Genomic DNA, 14719 nt, shown 5'->3' on the forward strand with positions numbered 1-14719 from the left:
GAACAGGAAGACCCATTTTGGCACACTGCTCCGAGTCTGGCTCAGTTTTCATTTTTAGTATGTTACCTTCGATTTGATAATGTCAAAACTAGAAGAGAGAGAGAGAGTCAAGATGAATAAGTCAGCTGCTGTCTCCGACTTATGTGATGAATTCGTCAGCAGGTCAAAGTCATGCCATTCTCCTGGATTTCACATGACCGTAGATGAGATGCTAGTGCCATTTCGAGGAAAATGCGGTTTTAGAACATTTATGCCTAACAATCCAGCTAAAGATGGCAGGAAAATACAGATTCCGCCTGTGGCTAAGACTCATTATTTGCTAAATGCAGAAATATGTGCTGGTGCTGAGGTAGACAGCTAAAACAACCAAACTCACCTCACCAAATCCTCCAGCAGTGCTTCTCAGGCTTGGGGAGTGTGTTGGCGGTATTCGAAGAAATACTACAGGCAACAGTTGGTATGGCTCAGTGGAACTTCTTGATGAATTTAAAAAGAAAAACTTGACTGATGTAGCACTCTGAAAAAAATAAGAGGGCTATACCACCTGAATTTTTACCTAGTAGAAAAAAAAGAACTGTTCAGTCATTAGTTTTTGCATTTTCTGCTATCAGCACATTAGTTTCATATGTATCAAATAAAGATAAAAGTGGCATGTTAATATCAAGTTTGCACCACAGCGATTTTGTTGACAAAGAAACAAAAAACTTGAAATTACTCACTTTTATAATGACACAAAATCTGGAATTGACCCTTTTAATGGAAAATGTACATTGTATTCAATGTCAAGAAGAACCAACCATTGACCACAGCAATTTTTTATGCATTTTAACTGTTGCAGGCATTAGCTTCTGTGTATTGTACCACTTGGCACAGTGCAGTGAAATTGTAAAATGTTTTGATTTTATTAAAACCCTTGGGATGCAGCTAATTGAGGAAAATCTGCATTCTAGAATAACTACTAAAAAAGTGCCCACAAAAGTACAAAAACTCATAGTAGAAATCCTGGGACTAGATTACTGTTACAGAAAAACCCAGATGACCTACTGACAAAAGCAAAAGATGCACCGTATGCCCTAGCAGCAAGGACAGAAAAACTGCTACCCAATGTGACACTTGTAAAATACCAATTTGTAATCAGTGCTGTAAGAAACTTTGTTCCAAGTGTTTTGAGAATTAATTTTTTATGTTACAAATACTTGTGTAATGTGTTTACAAATAAAAATTTAGCGTAAATTAATAAAATTTATGGGTCCTAAGGACCCAGGAGTAGTACATAAGAAACTAAAATGAATCAGTAGTAGCTGTAGGTTAAGCAAAGGATGTGACATAAAAACTGAAATCTCTAGCCTTCCAGAAGCTTGGTAGTTACTGAACATGGGAGCCTGAGCTCACCCTCTATCATGTGTGTCACTTGGGCCAGGCCCAACGTCCAGTGGACAGTGCTGAGCATCAAACGCAGGGTTAGGACTTGGCTGAAGCACCTGCCAACACCAAGTGACGTTCCACCCACATCCTTGAGAAGGTGCAGGCTGACATCCACTCTTGTGGCCTGGCCCTTCCTGAGCCTATGGCAGCACTGAGCATCCATCCTGGCCTTTGGTCCCTGACCCTGGGCCTCAGATTCAGGGTCCTGCTCAACCTGCTAGGCAGCCCTGCCTACAGGTCTGCATCAGCTTTGGGGGCCAAATGTGTTTGTCCACCTATCTCTAAATCTGTGCGTGTGAATGAGTGTGTGTATGTGTGTGTGTGTGTGTGTTACTGTCAGTGGAACACAGCAGGGCTGTCACACTGAGCTATACCTCCAGATCTTTTTTTTTTTTTAGTTTTAATTTTGAGACAGCATCTTAAGTTGCTCAGGTGGGGCTCAAATTTGTAATCCTTCTGCCTCAGCCTCCTGAGTAGCCCCATCTCTAAGTCTTAACCACCCATCCTTACCTGACTGAGGGCTAACATCTCGCCTGACCTTTTTTTTCTCACCCTTAACTTGTCTCAGAAACACCACTGTCTGTGCTGTTTGTTCTTCATCTGCAGAGTAGCATCCCCAGGAAACCTCATCTGCCGTCACTACTCCCTTGGTGGCAACTCTGTAAGGCAGGGAAGGCAAGAAGACGCTGATCAGAGCTGGCATTTTTTATCTCTATTTTTCAAGACTGATTATTTTCTGATTAGGTCTTGTTTTCTGGGAAATGGTATAGATAGATGGATAGATAGACAGATGATAGATACATAGAGGAGATAGATGATGGATAGATACATAGATAGGTTGAAAGCTAAGATCGACAGAAGATTAAGAGATATAGACATACATACACACACATTTCTCTTTCTCTGGAAAGCTCTACCTAGCATAGGGACTAATCAATCAACCAATAATTCCCCAGGCTAGACACCAGTGGCCAAAGGTGCAGTGTAGCAGCATGAGGGAGGCTTTTTCTGTAGGGTAAACTAGGAGAATCTCAAGAGTTCAAGTGTTTCTTAAAAGCCCAAGTCATAAAGCCTAGAAGTAGCCCAGCAATCTGTTAGCCTGAATTGGTGTTTTGTTTTGTTTTTTGGTGTCTGATTTTGTTTTGTTTGATACCGGACATTAAACCTAGGACCTTCACACTGAGCTCCATCTCCAGGCCTTTTCTTACTTTTTATTTTCCAGGAAAGGTCTTATTAAGTCATTAAGTTGCTCAGGCTGGACTCAAACTTGTCCTCCGGCCTTTGCCTCTCAGAGTTCTGGGATTACAGGGTTGCACCATCAGGCCAGGCTTCGGTCTGAAACTTTTACAACTTCTCGCATTTGCCTTCAGACAAAGATTGCTTTTTGCCCTTTCCCCTGTGTCCTATCCCCACCCCCTCTAATTCTTTGCCTTGAAGCCTTCTCCACTCCCGTTCACAGTGTGGACTCACCTCTCACTGAAGATGAAGAGGAAAGGCTTTGCTCTAGTTGGTTCTAATCTAGATGATGACTAGATCTTAGTTCAGGGAGAACAAGGGGAAGAAAGCGGTGCTTCTATTCTGGAAGAATAGCCAAAATGGCTTCTTTTGTGATGAGCCCTTGCATTAGAATGTAGTATTGTCATCTGTCGTCAACCGTGCAGAACACCCTGTGTGCGTGGTCTCAGTGGCTGAAAGCTGCAGTCCTTGTAGTTAGTCCATCTCTTCATGAGTCCAGGAAATGGGCTGCCTTTGTGGTGAAGAGAAGGATGCCCAGACGGAGCCTGAGGCCTCCAAGTGACTCAGGCAGAATCCAAGAAGAGCCTCTCTCTCCTGCAGTTCTCAAGCCTCCTTCTCCTGAGTCCAGTAGGAACTTGTTCCCCAAGTCTCAAAGCAAAGTCCTGCAAGCATAACTTCTCCTTTCCTGAAAAGCCAACCCAACTCACTTGATCTTATAAGGCACTTTAGGAGAAAAACCTATTTTCATTCTAAACAAGAGCACCCTATAGCTTTCCAGCTTTGGGATTTGGGATCCTGATCATAGCATGTCTCAGGACATTTAACTCCTTGGTCAACATACTTTTTCCTAAGCAAACCAGCCCAGTTGTTGACTTTCACATTTCTTCCAATGAATAATGTAGACTGGGAGCTAGCAATTCAGAAAAATTCTACAACACAAGAAAACAAGCTCATGTCCTAGAAGGTATCCTTCATTATTTTAAATACATTTGAGTTGTCAAGCTTGATCTGTCCTGCAGCTATAACCCATAGCTCAATGGGCACAATTGTTAGCCATTATCCATTTTTCATCGAAAATGAATCCAAACCAATGAACAGATATCCCAGGTTTGGAGATATCTCCAAAAAAAGAAAGATATATTTCAAATAAATTTTAAGTAACGGCAACATAAGCAGTCACCCAGCCAACAGGCATCTTTGAAGTTCACAACATTTATTTGGCTATTCAAGGCTTGTTTCTTAACACAAAAACTCTTTCAATACTTAACAGCTAGATTTTGTGCACTGGACATTTCCTCCACAAAGATGAATCTACATGTATTAGCCTTCCTGTTGCTGTGGCAAAATACCTGACACTAACAAGTTTAAGGACAGGTTTATTTGGCTCATGGTTTCAGAGGGGTCAGCCAATGAATGGCATGGCGGAAGGGCCAAGTGGAAGAAATCTGCCCAACCCATGGCAGAAAGCAGAGCAAGCAGGAAGAGTGTGTGGGGCGGGGGATAGCTTCAAAAGGCACGCCGCCAGGGACTCATCTCCTAAAACTGAATCTACCTCCTAACAGCACACTCAGCCATGATGGCAGTGAGTAACATTTGAAAACAACTTAGGTCTTACTGAGTACTTTTATATCCATTATTTTATTTGATCTTCCCACCTGTCCTTTAAGTAGTGTTAATAATTCCATCTTACAGATGAGGAAATGGGAACTCTAGGAGATGAAATCCCCAGGCCTAAACTCAGTAAATGGTAGAAAAGGGGGGAGACAATGTGGTAAAAATATTTTCAGAAGTTTCCAACCAGTAACTGGAAGAGCTGAGATTTGAACCTGGAGTTTCTGCCTGCCTAAGCCTAATCTTTCTGCCTTCAGCACAGTTAGAAGTGACTTTCCATGTTGCAGTGACATGACCAGAGGCCCTAGGTGTCGTGTCTGTGCAGAATGAATTCAGAAGGTTGCTACAACAAGCAAAAGATCCCTTGCTTTGCCTGTCAGCTCTAGGAAAGAGCTAGAAGGAATCTTAACGACTACCTGGCCTAGTCGTTTTGGTTTGGTGATCTGCTATGCTCTCATATTGAGGAGATTGCCTCAGTGAACTGGAGAACTGCTGGGGGTGGGGAACTCAGGAATCCTGTCCCTGCTCTGTAAAGGATCATCAGCCTCTTCATTTTGCCAATGGAGATACACAGACCTACAGAATCTCCACTGTATCCTTGGGCTTTCGAGTCCAAATCCGGTGAGGCCGCATTTCATCCTGCAGTCCTAGTTTTCAGACAGACTAGAGGTCATGTGTTGGGTGCTCCTGTGACTCAGCCCAGGTGTGTGCAGTCTGAGAGAATTATGAGGGACAGGAAGTCACTGTCTCTGTAGATCATGAGGAAGCACTGCCATCTATGCTGCAAGATCAATGGCTTCAAAGGACTCACTCTTCATAACAATCACAATTTGTGTCCGTGACCTCAGTCAGACAGGTCAGAGACTCACGGACACTGCCCCAACCTGTTCCACATTCCACGCCACCACTGCTCGTGGCCCTTTCTGGCATCTGACTGTGATCATGTACCTCCCACACTAACCCAGAAGTGGCTCTGTGAGTTGTAAGGTCCTCTAAACTCCCAGCATAGCAATCCAGGCCCTTCGCACTGAGGCTCCAGTTCTCCAGCCCAACTTCATCCCTCTCTGTCTCCTGCTCTGCCTCCCTCAGTCCACTCCCAGGTCCTATGGCTCTTCACTTACATCTCTACATGTAACCCTTGCTGTACCCACAGCATGTTCTTCTGTCCCCACCTCCTGTGCCCCTGGGGAATTCAGGCTGTGAGTCTCGGATCCTTAGCCAATGCCTACGTGAAGTTCCCCAAAACGCTCTTCACAGCTTAGAATAGTCTGTGCCCCAAAGCTTCCACTACAGTGCTTCCATTTTAGCAATCCCATCGTAGTTTAGGTATACAGTATGTCTATTCTTCCCACGGAGCTGTGGGTGAGGAATTTTGCCTTTCCATTTTTACATTTTGCTATGGTTTCAGTATGGCCCACCCTACTATCCCAGCCCCACCCAAACTCACACTTAGGTTTAATTCTCGCAACAGAATGACTTTGAGGTAGTGGGGCTTTTAACAGGCATTTGGGGTCATGAAGAATCCCCCCCTACCCCGCAGTGGATGGAGTCATGTTTGTCTTGAGAAATTGGTTAGTTCTTTCCAGACTAATTAGGTCTCAGGGAACTGGATCAGTTGCCATGGCAACATGTTGTGATAAAGTGATTTTGGCTTTCTCAGGTTGCTGTCTCATTTCCTCTCTCAACATGTGATCCTTTTCCCTCCACACTTCTGCTACGTGGTGCTGTCTGCCACGATGCTGGCATTGTGCTCTTGAACTTTCAGAATGGTGAGCAATAACCCTCTTCTCTTTAGAGTACCCAGTCTTGGGCATTTTTCTATAGCAATGCAAAATGGACTAAGACACATTTTCTAATCTAGAATAGTGGTTGGCAAAGGTAGGTATTATGAATTATTTTAATGAATGAATGATTGAGTGGCTCTCAAATTCCTTAAATCCCATGGTTCTTAGAATAAATTAAAAATCTGCTATTCTGGCCTAGGCATCACTCCTGACAGACTCTGCCCACCTCTCAATCCTCTTATGCTGCTCTCTGGCATGCTGGCTCCCTTCTCTTCTCCCCTTGGGCACTTGCACTTGCTCTTCTCTTGACTGTAATAGCTGATTCCTGCACCATCTCTGGGGACTTTCCCTGCCTACTTCATCCCATTCACACACCCATCAGCTTGTATTTACTTTCTTCACAGTGCTCAGCATTTATTAACATACAATGTTTGTTATTCACAATATGTCTCCTGAAATAATTATCACATTCCAAACAGGGAGAGATATTATCTACTTTGGTCCTTATCAAATCCAAAGACAGGAGTATTACGTGGACAAAGTAGAAGCTTGACAAGTATTTATTGAACCAATGATTAAATAAGATGAGGCATTCGTAGGCTGAGTCATTGACTTGCTGTGACACCCCCCTACTCCTGATACATTTGTTTTTGACCTTCATCTACATTTTTGGAAGTTGCTTTGGCATCATACTAGACAACATGTCTGTTTGTATTTGAAGATGATGTAGCAACCTGTCAGACTCATGGGGAGTTTTCCTCAACAGAGGGGATGGATTTAAACAGAGGCAACTCAATGCAGTGGTTGAAAGCTTAGGTTGTGAAGTCAGTGGACCAAACATGAATCCTGACCAGACTATGTAACTTCTGCAAGACCCTGTCAGCATTGCTATCTTTGGTGTCTCCATTATCAAATGGAAACAAAACAAAACAAAAAACTTGTCTCTACTTCACACAATAGCTTTGAGAATTAAATGAGAACTTAATGCATAAAAGTCCGGAGTTTATGTTCAATGATTTCTTGATATTATCTCACCTAAATTTCCAGGCCCCCAATGACTATTGTCAAAGAGAGGTGGCAATGACCTACTGAAAATGAACACTAAGATAAAATGCAAAGAGTTCAGATCCTAGACTGAGTTCTGCTGCCACCTCCCTAAGTGAGCCTGGCCACCGCCTGCCACTTCTCCAGACCCCATTTTCCTTGCTCCATAAAATAAGAAATCAGCTTTCACAAGATCTCTGTGGCCCTTGTGTTGTGTCATGTGAACTCTCAAGTTACAGACACTACCATGGCTTTCAGGGCGTCTCCTCACTGTTCCTACTGTGATCACTTTCCTCAGCACTATGTGCCTTCTTGAGGGAGATGTTCTATTTGAGGCCCAGGGTCTCCTCCTCCTGCTATCACAGGAAAGTACAGGATCTTTCTGTGATGTCCCTGCCACCATTTCTAGGAGCTGTTAGAGCAGGAACTCCAGGGTCCTATCAAGAGTTTGCAGAATTCACAACATGAGAGCTGAAAATGTCCCTGAAAGGCTGTCTCTCTCAAAATGTCCTCTGCCCATCAGTGGTTGAAGGATAAGATAAATGTGAACCATACATACAATGAAATAGTATTCAGCCTTAACATGGAAGGAAGGATGGGTTGAGGGGGGTAGGGACACAGGCAGTGTTTAATTCACTGGGTTTCTAGATTGGAGTCAATGAGCCAAACACTGCTGCAAGGAACCACTCTAGGCCCTCAGCAGGTAAGAGGGCCACCAGTGGTTGGTGCAGTCCTGGCTTTTCACCATCAGGAAGAATGGCAGAGGTGAGGGAGGTTTCTGGGGGCTCTCCCCAGATCTCTATAAGAAGGAAGTAGCCTCAGTGAAGCCTCTGCCTTTGGAGGCTGTGGATACCAGGCCAGTGTGGTTGGAGGAAGCAGCAAGAGTTATAGGAAGAGGCATAGATCTGGCCGCAGCTGGGAGGCAGATGTCTGCAAATAAGACAGCATAACCTGTACCTGAGTGTTTGTCCTGACCTGTGTGTTCTCTGTACCATGCCTGGGATGCATCCTGTCTTGGGAAATGCCCGGGAGAGTCAGAGATAGCAATGGTAGCAGACTCTCCTAGCTGAGGCTCTGTCCACACAGGCCTGCTGGACCACTGGCAGGAAAAGAGGAGCCATTAAGGAAGAAATCAAGGGAAAAAGGCACCAGCCAGGGCCATCTAAGAAGATACACATAAAGCCTTCTCTTCTGTCATCTGTGATGATATCTCACAGGAGGAAAGGAGCCCAGGAGTAAGATCAGCAGACATGGCAGAGGCAGCACAAGAGCCCCAAGAGCTTGGTATACCAGAGCCACGGTCTGGAAGAGATGAGGGACTAAAAGCTCAGTAATGATTACATACAAAAGAAGAAAATGTTTTAAAACTATGGGAAAGAAGAATAAGATTCTGGAAAATCTTTAACAAATAGAACATCTAAAAAATGAAAATTATAGTACAGTCATACCTTGGGATGGAGGGTGCTCAAGTCCCTTATGTAAAATGGGTAGGAGCTCTTTGCCAGCTGGAACCATGGAGGGTGACGAGGAGAAGGAAAAGAAGGTTCCTGTTGTGCCAGAAACCCTTAAGAAAAAGCAAAAACATTTTCCAGAGCTGAAGATAAAGCACCTGAGAAAGAAGTTTGCTCAAAAAATATTTCAAAAGGCAAGAAGGAAGCTCATCTATGAAAAAGCCAAGCGCTATCATAAGGAGTATAGACAGATGGACAGAACTGAGAGTCGAATGGCTAGGAGGGCAAGAAAAGCTGGCAGCTTCTATGTACCCGCAAAATCCACACTGGCACTTGTCATTCGGGTCTGGGGGGTCCGTGGGTGAGCCCAAAGGTCCACAGGGTGTTGTCGCTTCTTCACCTTCGCCGAATCTTCAATGGTACCTTTGTTAAGCTTAACAAGGCTTCAATTAACATGCTGAGAATTTTGGAACCATATATTGCATGGGGGTACCCCAACCTGAAGTCAGTAAATGAACTAATATACAAGCGTGGGTAAGGCAAAATCAGTAAGAAGCAAATTGCCTTGACCGATAATGGACTGATTGCTCGATCTCTTGGTAAACATGGCATCATTTGCATGGAAGATCTGATTCATGAGATCTATACTGTTGGAAAACGCTTCAAAGAGGCAAATAACTTCTTGTGGCCCTTCAAATGATCTTCACGAGGTGGAATGAAGAAAAATACCACCCACTTTGTGGAAGGTGGAAATGCTGGAAATAGGGAAGACCAGATCAACAGGCTTATTAGAAGGATGGACTAAGGTATCTACCATGATGTTTTCATGATTTGGCCAATTAATAAAAAGTATCTGCTTCCAAAAATAAATAAATAAATAAATAAATAAATGGATAAGAATTGGATCTGACTTAGGCGTAGTCACCCATAGACTTTAAATCATTTCTAGATTACTTTTAATACCCAATACAATATAAATGTTATGTAATTAGTAGCCTTATTAATGGTTTATTTAGAAAATAATGACAAGAAAATACCTGTACATATTCACTACAGATGCATTTTCTTTTTCAAATATTTTCAACCTGCTATTGGTCTAATCAAATATAGAGGGTCTGCTGTAATTGCAATTTAAAACTCGATAAATGATGACAAAGAAGAGAGATACAGTTGAAAAAAATGGAATGGAAATTGAATCTGGAGAAATGCATGATGGGATGCGTGAATAAAGAAGATGAGGAAGTTTAATACACATCTACCAGGAAATTGCAGGAGGAACGAGTAAAGGAGATGAGGAAAAGAAAGCAGAGCACATTTTCCAAGACTAGATGTGCATACCTACACTACCACTCTTAGACCCAGGCAAGCAAGACCCTGCTCTGGGCCTTGCACCCTAAGGACTCTACACTTTGGAGTACCTTTCTTGAGGACCTCTATATCTCTGTCCACAGGTAAGGATGACCAGGTCCCAAGAACTTGGAATGAACCCATGTGGGGAACAGTACTATGTCTCCCTCATGAGACTCAGAATCTCTGTCCAGCTCACGAGGGTAACAGACACTCTGGAAGACCAGGTCTTGCACCATAAATGGTCCCGGGCTACCAGGACCAGCCCTCTTCCATCCAGCAGAATTTCTTTCTTGGAATCATGTGTGATTAGCTGTCAGAGTGAAAGTGATTACTTTAGTGACTCAAATGGTTTCTATAGCCAAGGACCCCACACATGGATTTGTTTAAGGCAACACAGCCTGTCCTTGGCCACTAGTATTAAATATCCACTAGTAAAACCTATAGACTGACACCAAAAGAGAGACTATCCTCAAAGCAATCAGGCAGGTGACCTAGACATGATGACAGATGTCTTGGCACCAGAGGCTTCCACAGCAGTAGAGCTCACACAGCTTTGGAATGCTGTCTTCAAAATGCTGGAGGAAACTGGCAGCCTAAAATTCTGCGTGCAAATAAAATCTCATTTAAAAATGAGAGTAAAATACAGGCAATTTGACAAAACAGGAAGAAATTACCACTCACAGAGCTTCCCTGAAGAACCAGATATTTATTTAAGAAAAAGCAAGTAACTTGGATAGAAGAATAAGGTAGGAGAACCAATGATAAAGAAATAAAGAAATGCCAGACAAATCAATATGAACTTGTTGGATGCTAACAACAGCAGATCTGTTTGATAGAAGGATTTATTTTACTTGTGACAAGCTGTGTACACATCTTAAAATATATGAAATTTTACACTGTAAGTAGGTCAATATTACTGTTGATAATTACATCAATAAAGTTGCTTAAAAAAAGAAAAACAGAAATAAAATTCTCAACAATAATGTCATGAAAGATGGGAAATGGGGTCCAAGTTTGTTTCCAAATTTTTTCTAATATGAAGGAGAAAGTTGACAATACTAACATTAGATTCTGTGAGGTCAAGAAGATGATCTAAAAATTTAGATGTAATATACTAAAAGAAAAGAGATAATTCACAAAACTTCCAAACCACCAGAAAGCAATAGCTGAAATAAAGAAAACTTGAAAAATCCAAAAATAAGAGAGCAAAGGAAGAAAAGACATGGTAAATAAAAAACATAAAATAGTATTATTAATATCTCAATCACCACAATTTATTAATTACTCAAACTAAACATTTAAAGGCTATCAGATTAAATATAAAATAGATTTTGTATGTTTAAAAAGGCATTTTGTATGTTTAAAAAGGGAAAATATCCAGGTAAAAATGAATGTAAAGAAAGCTGGAATTACTATATCAACATCAGATCAAGTGAACTATAAGGCAAAAAAAAATCTTAATAAGAGTCAGTAAAGACAGCCATTGTATACCACGCACACACACAGAGGAATGTGCAACCCTATTGGCACAAGCTCAAATAAGTGGAAAAATAAAATATGGATAAAATATATAGTATGGACAGAATGGTACAATGAAACTGATTAGTTGGTCTTCACAGTGGGAAGTTTTAGCACACTTCTCACAATAAGTTCAATAAAACTCCATTCAAAATCCTGACCATTTTTCAATAGAACCTCTGCTGCTTCTTCAGCTTTTTCTGGAAGAGCAAAGAGCAGCCAAGACATTCTTGGAAACCCAGTGGTGCACTAATCGGCTGTCAGGACACTATGAGGAGAAAATAATTGTGACTACACACTATTAGCACGGATAGAAAATAAGAGGAGCCCAGGAACCAGCCCATGGGTAAATGAAAACATGACCCAACAGTGGCTTTGTCTAGGTAATAGATATATTTATTTCTCAAGAAAAATGTATAATAAAAAGTTGGGCGTTGGGGAAGGCAGTAACTGAAACTATAATTTTGTTGGAGGACTGTTCTGGTGTAAGTATGAAGAGTTCCTCAGAGACTCACGTACTGGGGGATTGCTCTCCATTGCAGCAATGTTCAGAGGTGGGGCTTAGAGAGGTGACTACATCATGAGGGTGCTGCCTCATGAGTGGATTAACCCATTGTGCTGATTCTGTGGATTAAGCCATTGATGAGTTCATAGCTGAATGGGCTGTTAGGAGGTGGGATTCAGGTGGAGGAAGTAGGTCGCTAGGGGGAAGGGGTGTCCCCCAGTCCCTTCCCTTCTCTCTGGTCTTCCTTGTCCTTTCCACTTCATAGGCACCATGAAGTGAGCAAGCCTGCACTGTCACATCCTTCTACCGTAACACTCTGTCTCGGTACAGGTCCAGAAAAAATGGAGCCAGTTGAACATGAACTGCATCCTCTGAAACCATGAGCCAAAATAAACCGCTCCTCCTTTAAGTTGGTTTTTTCCAGATATTTCATCATAACCACAAAAAGTTGACAAACACAGAGACTTCTGAAGCAACTATGGAAAAATGTTCATGTAATCTATTTTTCATAGTTCTAGTAAGAGAGGACTTGGGAATGCAAATTAGGGAAGATCATGACAAAAAAGGACAAGGAGTTTTGGGCAATATGGTGGCCTCCTTGGAAGCAGGGCTCAGAAGACACTGGCCTGAGGGGTGGCAAGGGCAGAGGCCAATGGACACCACCCCTGTGGCTGAGGACTTCCCATTGGAGGTCTGTTCCTACATAGAGGTCAGGCTGCCTGAGAAAGGCCTGCCCTGATGCTTACAGGGAAGGGAAGCTGTGTGCATGGTCTGTGCATTGATTTTGACTGCGGAGAGGCCTACTAACCCTAGTGAGCTGGGCTCCTGAGGCAGTTTTCCACAGCTTTCTCCTACTGGAGGGGACTAGACTGCAAGGCAGCCAGCTCAGAGATAGCAGAGACCCAGCCACGATGGCCCCAGGGGGTCTTTCCCTATGCCAGGACTCATCACTCCCCAAGGTGAGGCTGCTTGGGTTCAGGAAGCCTGAAAGCCATCTGGCCCTGTGCAAGCTATTAAACACAGCATTGTACTTTTCTTTTCAACAGGTCAAGGGGGTGATTAATCTGATCCTGGTCCTCTTAGCATGAGGCACGAGGGGAAGAGGAAGAATTTCTTCCTTGTTGTGGCTTCTTTGAGGGTTTCGGCTCACATTCCTGTGAAGTCTCTCCAAGCAGCGGCCCATGCTCCCTCTCCTCCCTCACTCTGCCAGGAGTTTAGATTACTACCTGCAGCAGCACATTCCAGCCTGGGCACTGAGGACTCCTCATCCAAATAAAGGCCCTCAGAGGAGGCTGGAGGCCAGGCCTGCAGAGGGGAGAGGAGGGGCAGCCAGGACACTTCTCAGTGGCACTCTGTCAGGCAGGGGGCAATTTAATCCAGGTTTCCTCTAGGCCTGAGTGTTGACAAACAGGCCTTGGCCTTTCCAGGGACACATAAGCTCCTCTGATGATGTCCTTGGGTCAGAGCCGACCTTGGGGCACATGGCTTGTGCAGTTGCCTACGGCCTTGTGCTCAGTTTTGGGTACCTGTTCTCCCTCCTGAGACTTGTAATTTTTTTTTTTTAAACATGGACCCTAGATTTTCATTTCTAATTGGGCTCCAACTAGATGCTTGCTGGCCTGGGATCCTGGGATCCTGGGCCTGCCCAGTGGGGTGGAAGCATGGTCAGCAGAAACTGCACTTTCATTTGAGTGCCTAGATTGTGGGATGTCCAGATAAGGGACACCAAAGGTACACTCAAGAGGGGGAGTGTGTATCTCCAAGGAGGCAGCCCTGACATATGACTTCTTCTAGTGACATATACAGGATGTCCTGTGCTCAGGTGCAGAAACCTCCCTGCCTCTCTCACCACGAGTTTCCTCAGCATAAACCCAGCCTGAGCCTAGGACCCCGGGCTGAGAAGGATACAGGACAGCTACAGGCTCCATGCCCTCTGCTTTCACTCATTTTAAAGAATTTCAAATCACTGTGATGTGAAACTGAGAACAACACTCTCCTTAAAATTCCTGCCATTACTTAATTGGAGGAAACTACATGATTTCCTGAGTATGGTACAAACAGCAGGCAATGGCTTTCTGCAGGCTGAAAGATCCTCAAGATGGTAGATCCTAAAGACACTGGCAGTGGCTAGTTCTGAGGTCCAAGGTATCTCAGGGGAGCCTACCTCGATGTGAGTAGGCTTCTGATTACTGCAGTTCTGGAGACCAGTGGGTTCAGCCATTACTTCCTGTGCTTTACAGAAAAGGAACCCTAAGAAGTCATGTAGGGAGGCAGGAGTTGGAGAAGCAGCTGGGGTAGAAGAAATTGGAAGAAAGATGTGGAAACTCACAGCGGGCTCCGCAAGCTCAAAGACCCGAGTTCGATCCCCAGTATCAAAAAAAAAAAAAAAAAAAAAAACGCAAAAATAAGAAGGCTGGAAAAGTAGTACTATAGGGAAAGTACAATTAGAGTATCCTTTAGCTGAAAGGTTGAGACTAGAAATGTTTTGAACTTTGGATTTTTTCAGATTTTGGAATATTTGCATACATATGCTGAAATATCTTGGGGATTCATTTATGTTTTTTGTTTTCTTGTTGTTTGTTTTTGGTACCAGGGATCAAACTCCAGATCTTGCACTTGTGAGGCAGGTGACAGGACCACTGCACTACATCTCCAGCCCTCATTTATGTTTCATATACACCTTATACATATACCTCGAAGGTATTTTTGTGCAGTAGTTTTAGTGTACCTGTGTCATGACTGCAGTTGAGGTGAGATGTAGAATTCTCCACTTGAGGTGTCACATAGTGCCCACA

At 43.3% G+C, this 14719-nt stretch overlaps 1 pseudogene; it reads left to right on the forward strand.

The window, feature by feature from the left end:
• Positions 1-7709: 7709 nt before the first annotated feature.
• Positions 7710-9434, forward strand: LOC101697148 (large ribosomal subunit protein uL30 pseudogene; annotated as a pseudogene).
• Positions 9435-14719: the final 5285 nt, after the last annotated feature.

Source organism: Heterocephalus glaber, unplaced genomic scaffold (assembly GCF_053883595.1).
Source record: "Heterocephalus glaber isolate CG9 unplaced genomic scaffold, H.glaber_assembly_v1.0 deba00001719, whole genome shotgun sequence".
Classification (NCBI taxonomy): Eukaryota; Metazoa; Chordata; class Mammalia; order Rodentia; family Bathyergidae; genus Heterocephalus; species Heterocephalus glaber.